Source organism: Zosterops lateralis (genome assembly GCF_965231275.1).
Source record: "Zosterops lateralis genome assembly, chromosome: 19".
NCBI classification, from domain to species: domain Eukaryota; kingdom Metazoa; phylum Chordata; class Aves; order Passeriformes; family Zosteropidae; genus Zosterops; species Zosterops lateralis.
Window position 1 is genome coordinate 10643162 of NC_139779.1, and position 10847 is coordinate 10654008.

Consider the following 10847-nt stretch of genomic DNA (forward strand, 5'->3'; position numbering starts at 1 on the left):
CTGTGAATGTGTTGCAAGGGAATTATTAGGAGAAGTCATTGTTGTCGGGCTAACTAAAAGCATTTTATTAATGGCCAAACAATGATCTGATGGTAATTAATCAATGAATGAAAATCAGAGAGTAATCAAATAGTGAGTAATCAAGAATTGAATATTTGTTATAAAGGGATTTGACCATGATTTGAAGATTACTTAAATGATAGTGTAGACAATTATTTAAATTATTATTTGCATTATTGAGACAGTTATTTGTCTCAAACACTCTGCTACTTACTCCACTTGTCATAATTAAGCTATAGCTGGTTATATGGAAGTCTTGCTAGCACACAACAGACTTTTTTGCCTCATGTACAATATTGCTCACATCTTTATAGATCCTGGGTGCTCAGGAAGGTCTCTCAGCCTCGAGGAGCCACCTTGACTGCTGGGTCTGCTCAAGGGAGATCATTTCCATGCAGCCTGCTGCTGTACAGGACAGCTCAGTGAGCTTGTGGGGGCTGCAGGGATCCATAGCATACGGTGAGGGCCTGAGGGACTCAGGCTCAGTCCCCCTTTGGGGCTGTGTGTATATGTACAGCTATGGCAGTTTTAGCTCTGTCTTGTCCCAGCTCAGGCTGGTGGTGTTGTCTCCTCATGAGAGATAACCAAGATTCCTCATCTGAGTACAAGGACCTTGATGAGCTTACTTGAGGAGTAAGCAGTGGTGGTGGGGCTGAGGGATGAATGACACTGTCCTGATGTCCCCAGCTTGACCTCCTCTCTCAACAAGCACCTGCACCTTTTGGAGTACAGGGCAGAGGGTGGCTGCAACAAGGAGGAATGGCAGCAGTGGATGCAGACACTGGTAGATGCAGAAAACACCTTCCCTGACACCTCTGATGACTGTGACAGCATCCTATTGAGGACCTGGTTCTTCAGTATGACTCTGTGTGAAGGGAGGATAGTCTCACCTTCACCAGACAGAAATATTACATATTGTAATAGCTGACAAAAGCCTGAATAAAGGTCATGTGTGGGGAGAGAGAGCCACAAAATGATGAACACCTGGTACTGACAGAATACCTGTAAATGCTACTGTGAGTTGGTATTTGTGGTTGTTTGAAAACCCTCCTGCAAGGAAGATATGCTTGTCCCAATGTACTCTTTATTAGAATTGTGGCATTTTGGACATCGACTTTTTTGCTGTACTCTCTAGAAAACATTTATTTGGAACTTCATTATGATGTAATATTTGTTCCACTGCAATGGGGAATACTATTTTTCCTCCATCTGCTGTTTTGTGGCATATGAAAATCAGAAGCCTCAGAATACCAGAATGGGTAAGGCTGGAAAGGACCATAGTGGGTCATCTGGTCAAACTTCCTGCCTCAAAACAGATCATCCTTGGTACAACCCATTGGTTGGGGGTGTAGTGTTCATTTTAAGTTCTTGTCAGGCTGAACAAAGACACCAGACGTGTCAGGGATCTTTTGTGTTTTATTGTACAGTGCCCAGAACTCCAGCAACCAGCCCACAGTTTAGACTCAAAAGATGTTGGCTAACAAGCTCTTACAATTGAGAATCGCTTCCACAAGTGGGGGCTAACAAGGCCTTAATTCTGTACAGAACACTTCAATAAATTTTCAATTCCCTCAACAAACTCCTCAAAGGTGCTGCCTAACAAGCCACAACACAGTTCCACAATCTCCCCACTCCCACAACAAAGTTCAGCATGTGGGAGAATATGATAGCTGTGTTCTCCCAGGTGGGGAAAAAAAGACACAGAATAGAGAGAGAGGGAGGGAGAAGAATATCACCAGTCTGTAGATCTTGTGTTGGTCCTGCCACATGGTGTGTCCAGATCTGGGGTTGAGAGACAAAGAAGAGACAGAGGAGAGGAACAATGAGACAGGGCAAGGGGCTGGGAGGGAAATCCACTTCCTTTTATAATTCACTTTGGTGCATACCTCTTATAAAAACCAGATATTTCACTCTGGTTTTTTGAGTTTGTTTTGGTTTTTTTGTTTTGTTTTGTTTTGTTTTGTTTTTGTTTTTGTTTTGTTTTGTTTTGTTTTGTTTTGTTTGTTTGTTTGTTTGTGCATGCACAGCCCTTCTCCAGGTTGTGACTTGGAGGTGGGGACTGAGCATGACACTCTAGGCAGATCAGAAAATTGGCTCAGGACAGCACTGCCCCACCTCTGCAGGATTCTCACTTTCCATCAGAGCTTTCCTGTTTTAGCAGTCAGAATATATGAGATAAAACATGTTCAGGCCTAGTCCTGGAGCACATAGCTTGGGATTGCATCCAGATGGTTCTGGAATATTTCCAGTGAGGGAGACTCCACACCCTCTTCTGAGCAACCTGTTCAGTGCTTGGTCACTCACACAGTAAAGAAGTTCTGCCTCATGTGCAGGTGTAACTTCATGTGCATTGATTTCCACCCAGTGCCTTTTTTCTTATTGCTTGGCACCACTGAGCAGAGGCAGACTCCACCCATGATCTTCCCTTATCACAAAAAACCTGAGCTCAAGATTAATTTCCTCCTCACCACTTTCTTTTTAAGCAGCTATTTTCCAATGCCATTTACAGACAGAATTGTGTTAAATTCCTGTTGTCAATACACACATTTCAATGGAAGAGTGTATTTCACAACAGTAAAGTAACTGAATCCAAACAGAAAGGAAGGGAAAAAACCCCAAAAGCTACCACTACTGTAGCAAAAAGTATGAGAAGTGCCCTCATGCATTTTTGTTTCTAATGACAAGTAGTTTTGAAATAAACTAATCACAAAAGCTTTTAAAGTTTTCATGGAGGGGAAAGGGCTTGTTTCTGACACCATTTCTTTATGTTTGCTAGTCAGACTAATTAAAGGCTACTCACAGAAGGGAGGATTTCTTAAGGGACAAAAGGATGCTAACAGTAAGGAAAACATGAATGGGACTCCAGTGGGACAGGAATATTTGAGACTGGGAAATACAAACATGTACATTCTTGACCCATGAAGCTTTGACACAAAGCCAAAAAGAAGATGTATAGATTTTTTAGTTACTGATATCTTTTTGATAGATATTAGTTTTAACTGTCCAATATTAAATTGTATTAATTTTATGTTGACTTGGTTTAAATCTAAGTTGTATTAAATTTCATTAAACTTTAAATTTTAAGTAACACACTGTTCAGAAGAGGTCTGTAGTTAAAAAAAAAACTTTAAAAATATTGTGTTCCAAACTCTATCAAATCTTGCTGGCTTAACTGGGGCCCAAGCAGCTCTGAACACAGGTATTCCTCCACCCTTAGCTGGCAAGGACTGAGCCTTCTGCCCAGGCCAAGTGTCTTTGCAGACACTGGGACCATCCAGAGGGACAAGTGCATCTGGCACCTCATGGTCACAGCAGCTGCAAGAAACACAACCATAGAAAAACCCCCAAAAAGGAAAAAGGAACCAGCTGTTGCCCCGGGGTTAAGGATGTGAAGCCTCTGATTCTCCTTTGTGTTCCAAGAATTATTTTTGTTCCTGTTCAACGGTGTACAAACAGTCAGAGAAGAGCAGAGCTGTACCTGCCTTCTCCAGAGCCCCTCTCTGGGTCAGTGCTCAGTCCCACAGTTTGCCCTCCCACAGCAGCCTCTGCCCTGGGGGTACATCTTACACCACATGGGGCTGGTGGACTTACAGATTCACTGTCAGAGATTCAGAGATTCACTTACAGATTGACAGAGCTGTCAGTGTTACAAATGGGTCTGGGGGTTCAGACAAGTCCTTGTCTTTTGCCCAGGCCACTGGCAGCAGGCAGGAGCTTTATTGAGGCGGCCAGCACCCCAAAACCCACTCTCGTTTGCAGCTGCTTTAATAATAGTTGATTTGGTCTGTTATCAAATGAAATATTTATTTAATAGACATAAAACTCGCAGACATAAGACTTAAAACAAACTAATATTACACAGGAATAAGGACAAAAGGAGAAACTACTTGTAGATATATACTGTAGATACTAGTAGATATATAGTGAGAGGTTAAAGGTACCTGCTAATGTTACAGCTAGCAAAGAAATATTATAACTTAGGATTCAGTGTATCTGTCCTAGGGTGACTTTATGATACTTGTATCTCCAGTTGTCTGTTCTGTTTATATTGGATATCAAGTTTTGCACCTTTAAGACTGGTTCTGAGAGTAAAGGGGGGAAAAAGAAGTTTTTAGAAACTGTACTCCCTCTTCCACATTCTCTCTCATGGACTGTGTGTTATCTGTAGCACAGACAGCAGGAGAGAGCTCTTTTATGCTTTTTAGTTAGTGTTTTTGCTAGCTGAGGCAGAGAAGTTGCCCAGATGGTGGCTTTTCTTTTTCTTGGAGCTGACTGGCCTGCTCTGGACTAAAAACCCAGGAAAACACCAGGAGCTCACACCTGTGTCCCACCAGGGCCTGGGACATGGCATTTTCCAGCACAGGAGGGACTGATAAGAGACTGAGTGAGCCGAGCTGCACTCCATGACAGGGACTTTCTGAATTTTCCATCTCTTCAGAATAGCGAGAGGTTTTATTGTTTCATATTATTAATTCTTATGCTTGTGAATACTTTGCTTGTTACATTATGAGGTTTTTTCCACTTTTCTCGAAGGAAATATTTTCCCAAACCAGTTGAAAGAGGAGCTGCTTGAATCTGCTTTCTAGAAGGACCACTTAAAAAATTTCCTCCCAAATTTGCCCTAAACCAGGACAACTTTAGCTCCAAGGGAGCTCCCTGAAACTGCTGCCAGGCAGCTCCAGGGCCACTGATGTTCGTTCTGGAGACAGGTGAAGTCCCAGGTAGTCTATGCAGAGTTTTCTAGAGCTGGTCACCAAAGCTCACTGTGTCTTTTAGAGGAAGTGCCACACCTGGTAGTTCTGATGGACATGTCACTGGCAGTTGTGAAATGCTTGGGCCTCTCCTAGAGATGGTAGAATGTTGCCAGTGGAAGCCTCAGACCATTCTTGGGGAACTGTCAGTGAGCATTTTGTTTTTCTTTTAAGCCCCTTTTAAGTGTTAGAAGGTGTCAATAAGCTCTCCACAGGGCCTTCTCTAGGCTGAACAAGCTACTTGCTGGAGACCAGCTCCAAATTTTGAAATCCATCACAAAAATTCTATATGTTTGAGGATTGCTGCCGCACAAGAGGTAGAAGGACAGAAAACTGTTCCTTGCCCTTGCCTCCTCTGGGCACCCAATCATCTGTTGCACCAAACCTGAGGCTAGGTGTTTTCCAGCCTGAGGAAAGCCACAGTAACCCACTTGCAGAAATCCACCTAAAAAAATTTTCTATATCACCTCCAAAATATAAGGAATCCAGAGATGGCTGCCACACAAAAGATGCCATGAGAGAAAGCTGTTTCTGGACCTAACCATCCCTGGGCACTCTATGATCTACACAATAAACACTAAGTATGGCTGCTTGGCTTCCACAAGAAATATATTGTTATCATCTTGGAGGAGCCCAATGCCAAATTTTGGATCCCAGCTCCAAAATTGAATGCATCCATCAAAGGATTGCTCCCACACTGAAGGCGCTGGTTCCAGATGTTCTAGTAAGGAAAGCTCTTTCTGGCCTTACCTTCCACTGTGCAGCCTATAATCTAAGCCATGAAAACTGGGACTAGGTGCTTTCTTTCCCCAGGAAAGGCACTGTCATCCTCTGTCAGAAGCCCACCTCCAACATTTGAATACCAGCTCCATAATTGTATACATCCAGGGATTACTCCTACACAGAAGGTACCAGGGCAGAAAGCTTTTCCTGGCCATTACCTCCCCTCGGCACAATTAGCTGGGTGGGGTCCATGCTCGGTTTAGCCACTCATCATCCAAAGCATTTGTTTGCCCCATGACCACCTTCTGCAGAAGCTATTCAAGGTTTGATTGTCATTAACTAATGAGTCTCTACTTCAAGAGCAGGCAGAATTGTGCCAGGTTTACTAGTTCACTTGCTTTCTACTCCACAGCTGTAATAACATTTCCCCATGGAGAAACATGTGGCAGCATCTCAAACCGGTACAGCTGTTCAGTATTCAAGTGTAATTGTTCTTCCTTACCACTTAGAAATTGAAATTAGACTTGATATCAAAACAGTTTAAGTAGAGTGCCACAAGAGGAGTAAAAGGTAGCACACTCCTTTAGAATAAACTAAAACCATGCAGTCTGTCCTGGGTTGCAGTGTAGGATGTACACAAAGTATTTATTCTATCACCATCTTCATGAACTGTTGAAACCAGGTGGGCTAGTGTTTTCCCAAGCCCCCTGCCTCTTCTGCTAATGGCCCATTAACGCCTTTGGGGTGTCTCCTGCTAATGGCCCATGAGTCACAGGTAACTCCCTCCAGGAGTTATCTCTGTTAATGGGCCATCAAGGACCCATTTCACACTTCTCATGCTATTGTGAGATGCTCTGCCCAGGGGGAGGAGCCAAGCATTCTCACCTGGATATAAGCTGGTATGTGGGACAGTGCAAGGGCACTTATCCACTGGATTCCCAGAGGACCAGAGCTACGAGACCTTTCTACAGGATCACTGCTTCAGGAAGAGCACCTCACCTGGACTGCTTCCACCATCCTGCTCAGGTTGTATTCTGACTCTGTCAGTGATCCTTTGTGTTATTGTATTTATTTTATTTTACTTTTACCTTTTTGCCTTTCTTCTTATTAAATTATATCTCTGACTTGGAGCCTCTCATTCATTTTGCTCTCAAACCACAACACAGTCTTATATGCCCACTGATCTAAGAGAGTGCAAAACTCACTGTTATATGATTAAGTCCTTGATGTTTTGTCTTTAAACATGTATATCTCATTAGCTTTAATACTCCAAGCTCAAATCCATTGTACTGGCACTCACAAAAGGCTGTATTACCATCTGCAAACTGGGCAGGTTTTGAATGCAGTTTGCCCAGACTTACAGTATTATAATTTCTCTGAGAAAAGCTGCTCCTTGAAAAATCTTGGGAAACTTATGCTTATACCAGAAAAGTACTGAGCATGAACAGGACCATAAGTTATTCTCAATACTAAATTCACAATGTATTTTCTTTATAATCTTTCCAGTACATCCTGCAGTTGCTGCCATTTCATTCATAAATCAATTAATTGATCCTTAATTATTGTATGACAAATTATCAGTAGCTTTCTTGTAATGACAGAGTCAGAATGAGTTAAATTCTGTTGTATCTGAATCCTTTGAAGGGTCACTCTGAACTTTGAATCTAGTCATGGGAGAAAAAGTGAACTTACAGCTCTCTGGCTGTTACCCTTAACTTCCACTGATTTTCGTCTGCCAACAATTAATGCTTTCTCCCTGCTGCTATGGAAGCTACCCACATCTAAGGGTATTGGTACCTACAGGGAGCCTGTGCTTAAAGTAGCCATGTACACAAATTGAACCAAATATTTGCTTTTACCAGAGCTTAATCAATACATTTGTTGTCCAGACAAAATAATTTAGCGTATAGTTAAAAGTGTCCCTTTCATGTATCATTGACTGGGAGTTGTAATTTGTGTTTATCTGTATACCAGACCACTGTCTCTTGACAAAATTCAAATATTTTCATACAACATTAGCAGATTTTGTGACACAGATTTTTTTTTGCTCTTTATCTTCAGACCAACTGTTGCAAAAATGTTGTTTATTTGCCTTTAACACTAACAAACTCTGGTGTGTTGTAGCCTTATTCTTGGTGCACACAATGTTTTTAACTGATAGATTAGGACATGCAGTGAAGGCAGTTGTTACTTCTACTTCTTACTAAGGCAAGAAGATCATTAATGGAAATATGCAATAAATCAAGCAGGTTGCAAGAAGATCATGATGCAATCACTCAAACAGGCAGTTCCCACTCATCAGGGTGAACACTGTGCAGTAGTGTTAGCTTTAAGGATTTTTACACAAGAAGCTCACAAGTCTCTACTTCAAGAGAAGTAGAGTTAATTTGATTAGTGGCTCTGAATATGTTGTTTATACCATAATGTTAATACACAAAGTTTTTATAAAGGAATTTAGCCATAAGATATTATTTAATGTTACTTATGGGCATTCATTGGTTGCTTGTAGGTTGTTCATGTTAAGAAACTCTTTCAACAGATATTAATAGAGGTTTGTTTGTAGGATATGTTAGGGAAACCCTTCCAGTTAAAGTGTTGGCTCTGGCCAAGCCCTAGCCTTGGCTGGCAGGGGAACTATGCCATAAGACCCAGGTGCTTCTGCACTAAAAATTTAATCAAGTCACTTTGACTTGCTGGTTTGGTCTTATAACAGCTGGACCCTCTTTTGAGGTAAACTTGGAAATCTTATCTGGGAAAGGTCCTCCAGGTCCTCACTGTGAAATGGGGCTCCCCAGTGATTGTAGGCTCTGGGTGAGTATTTAGGCATCTGACTATTTTATTAGTTTTATTGTTTTACTGTTCATAGTGAAAGAAGTGCATGTTATCAAAAAACAAAAATGAGAGAATATGGTTCTTCAAGAACATTTTGTCTTCTCAAAGATAAGGGTTGGGACCAGTGGTTTGTAGAAGAGCAAAATCTTTCAAATAACACGAGGCAATTTGAAGTTAGCTTAGAGAAGAGATCTGTAGTGGGACGAGCCCCTTGCAAATAAAGGAAGAGGATTTTTCCTCAGTGTCACCTAAGCTTTTGTCAGACAGGGCAGTTCCATCCCATTTCCATGCTCTTGTGAGGTTTGTCATCAGTCTTCCATGTTATCTGCCTTCCTTAAGTCTTGATGTCATCATGGGTCTTTTTGCCTGAAGAGCCTATCTTTCAGCTCTAGTGCAATCATCAATGTCCCAATCCTACCTACTCACTGGCATAGCTGCCCTTGCATCCCTCTGAGTTTATCACACATGGGTCTTGCATACTGGCCATTTTTTGGTCAGTTACTTTTTGTGATGTCAATTCAAACTTCAGCAGCAAGCAGCAGAGGCATTCTCTAGGGATCCCCTTGTATTGCCTGGTAGCCGTTCTCTGATTCCCTATGCATCTCAAGCTTCTCAACCATCCTTATTAACAGTCCATCCTTTTTAACAGTTTTGGCACTAACTGTTTGTAACAAGCAGTTATATTTCACTGTTAAGTGTCCCTACTGCTATAGTAGTAACACTTTTACCTTTAGTATCATAGGCCTTTGGGTCATCTTGCACAATGAATTCTGGGTCCGTAAGGTGAAAGCACTGGGCAGTTTCAACCTGTGTTTATGCTGTGTAGTTTCTGCCCATCGACTTCTCTGTTGCAGGGCTCCATCACATCTTGATGTCACTGTGGTTGTTTTTGCCCTGGGAGTATATCACAGGTCTAAGGTGCTGTGGCCATGATTTTTCAGCCTTCTGATGTTTTTACATTTCTGTACTGGAGTTTTTACATTTGTAACATAAACAAAGACTGATGTTTTGTATATAATACATTCCTTTCCAGGAAGAAAGACAAATTGATAGACTTCTGGTTTGACCAGTGGGATCGGAGAAGTGTTAACCTCCTTCCCAATCACTGGTCAAAATCCAAACCCTATTTAAACCCTAAACCCAAATAAACTGTCTTCTTTTTTCTCATCTCACAACCTGACGGGTGAGTGTAGCTCTTTCGTGTCCATCTAGTGACAATCACCAGGGTCTCAGGTGTCTGCACTCCTCAGCATAAAGCCCCTCGTGTCTGTTTTCATGCACTGCACGCATGGTGTGTCTCACAGTCTACCTTATCAGCACTGTTCCAGGCTGCATTGGCAGCTGCCATCTCTAACTGTGTACTTTCCTGGGTTGAATTTATTATAGTGTTTTCACATTTTTGCTTTTTGAGCAAAAAGCAGAAAAATTTGGTTAAAACATTCCTTTATGGTAGCACTGGCAGAGCTGGGGACATACTGGCAATTTATTCGCCATGAACATGCCCGCTGAAACATGATTTCCAAGGGTTTAAATACACTGTAACACTTAAGATTCCCCACAGCCCCCCTTCACAGTTCCACCTAGTTCAACTCAAAAATGCTGCCTCCAATTTCTTTTTAGTGTTCTTCCGTGCAGCAAGGCTGCCATCTAATGTGCTTTCTTCTGGTATTTTTGAGTAGGGGGGCTTTCATTACTTTGTCAGAAAGTTGTCTTTACCACCGTCCTTTGGATGGCCTTTCGTGTTGACAATCTCCCACACATGCATATTTCACTTCTTCTGAGACCCAGTTTTCTTATTTTATTGTTTTAATTACTACTAAGACACTGAGTTTATCATCAGTTAAAAGATAACTTCCTCTTTGCTAAACAATACTTTATTGAATTTGCTCCTCTAGCTACACAATTCTCTATTCATTAAATTTTCTGGGGTGTTTAAGTCTATGGAATAATTCCCTGCAGGTGCAGCAAGGTTACTCCTTAATTTTCTGAGAGTTTTTATCTTGTTCTATGGACACTAAATAAAACATAGGTGTCCTGGGTTGCAGTGTAAGATGTACACAAAGTATTTATTCTATCACCATCTTCATGAACTGTTGAAACCAGGTGGGCTAGTGTTTTCCCAAGCCCCCTGCCTTTTCTGCTAATGGCCTTTGGAGTGTCTTCTGCTAATGGCCCACTAACGCCTTTGGGGGTGTCTTCTGCTAATGGCCCATGAGTCACAGGTAACTCCCTCCAGGGGTTATCTCTGTTAATGGGCCATCAAGGACCCATTTCACACTTCTCATGCTATTGTGAGATGCTCTGCCCAGGGGGAGGAGCCAAGCATTCTCACCTGGATATAAGCTGGTATGTGGGACAGTGCAAGAGCACTTACCCACTGGATTCCCAGAGGACCAGAGCTCCCAGACCTTTCTACAGGATCACTGCTTCAGGAAGAGCACTTCACCTGGACTGCTTCCACCATCCTGCTCAGGTTGTATT